Raw genomic sequence first — 2,375 nt, forward strand, 5'->3', positions numbered from 1 at the left:
GTCTATTACAGTCACAGACACAATCACCATTTTATTACAGTCACAGACACAATCACCAGTCTATTATAGTCACAGACACAATCACCAGTCTGTTACAGACACAATCACCAGTCTATTACAGTCACAGACACAAATCACCAGTCTATTACAGTCACAATCACCAGTCTATTACAATCACAAACACAATCACCAGTCTAGTACAGTCAAAAACATAATCACCAGTCTATTACAGACACAATCACCAGTCTATTACAGTCACAGTCACCAGTCTATTACAGTCACACACACAAATCACCAGTCTTTTACAGTCACAGACACAATCACCAGTCTATTACAGTCACAAACATAATCACCAGTCTATTAGAGACACAATCACCAGTCTATTACAGTCACAATCACCAGTCTAATACAGTCACAATCACAATCACCAGCCTATTACAGTCACAGACACAATCACCAGTCTATTACAGTCACAATCACAATCACCAGTCTATTACAGTCACAATCCCCAGTCTATACAGTCACAATCACCAGTCTATACAGTCACAATCACAATCACCAGTCTATTACAGTCACAGACACAATCACCAGTCTATTACAGTCACAATCACAATCACCAGTCTATTACAGTCACAATCACAATCACCAGTCTATTACAGTCACAATCACAATCACCAGTTTATTATAGTCACAGACATAATCACCAGTCTATTATAGTCACAGACACAATCACCAGTCTGTTACAGTCACAATCACCAGTCTATTACAGTCAAAAACATAATCACCAGTCTATTACAGACACAATCACCAGTCTATTACAGTCACAGACACAAGCATCAGTCTATTACAGTCACAATCACAATCACCAGTCTATTACAGTCACAATCACCAGTCTATTACAGTCAGAGACACAATCACCAGTCTATTACAATCACAATCACCAGCCTATTACAGCCACAAACACAATCACCAGTCTATTACAGTCACAATCACCAGTCTATTACAGTCACAATCACCAGTCTATTACAGACACAATCACCAGTCTATTAGTCACAGACACAATCACCAGTCTATTACAGTCACAATCACCAGTCTATTACAGTCACAATCACCAGTCTATTACAGTCACAATCACCAGTCTATTACAGTCACAATCACCAGTCTATTACAGTCACAGACACAATCACCAGTCTATTACAGACACAATCACCAGCCTATTACAGTCACAAACACCAGTCTATTACAGTCACAATCACCAGTCTATTACAAACACAATCACCAGTCTATTACAGTCACAAACACAATCACCAGTCTATTACAGTCACAGACACAATCACCAGTCTATTACAGTCACAATCACCAGTCTATTACAGTCACAATCACCAGTCTATTACAGACACAATCACCAGTCTATTACAGTCACAAACACAATCAAAAGTCTATTACAGTCACAATCACAATCACCAGTCTATTACAGTCACAGTCACAATCACCAGTCTATTACAGTCACAATCACCAGTCTATTACAGTCACAAACACAATCAAAAGTCTATTACAGTCACAATCACAATCACCAGTCTATTACAGTCACAATCACAATCACCAGTCTATTACAGTCACAATCACCAGTCTATTACAGTCACAGACACAATCACCAGTCTATTACAGTCACAATCACCATTTTATTACAGTCACAGACACAATCCCCAGTCTATTACAGTCAAAAACACAATCACCAGTCTATTACAGTCAAAATCACCAGTCTATTACAGTCACAGTCACCATTTTATTACAGTCACAGACACAATCACCAGTCTATTATAGTCACAGACACAATCACCAGTCTGTTACAGACACAATCACCAGTCTATTACAGTCAACAGACACAAATCACCAGTCTATTACAGTCCACAATCACAAACACAATCACCAGTCTAGTACAGTCAAAAAATAATCACCAGTCTATTACAGACACAATCACCAGTCTATTACAGTCACAGTCACCAGTTCTATTTACAGTCACACACACAAAATCACCAGTCTATTTACAGTCACAGACACAATCACCAGTCTATTACAGTCACAAACCTAATCACCAGTCTATTACAGACACAATCACCAGTCTATTACAGTCACAGTCACCAGTCTATTACAGTCACACACACAAATCACCAGTCTATTACAGTCACAGACACAATCACCAGTCTATTACAGACACAATCACCAGTCTATTACAGTCACAAACCTAATCACCAGTCTATTACAGACACAATCACCAGTCTATTACAGTCACAATCACCAGTCTAATACAGTCACAATCACAATCACCAGCCTATTACAGTCACAGACACAATCACCAGTCTATTACAGTCACA

The sequence above is a fragment of the Clupea harengus genome, chromosome 9, assembly GCF_900700415.2.
Source record: "Clupea harengus chromosome 9, Ch_v2.0.2, whole genome shotgun sequence".
In the NCBI taxonomy this organism is placed as follows: Eukaryota; Metazoa; Chordata; class Actinopteri; order Clupeiformes; family Clupeidae; genus Clupea; species Clupea harengus.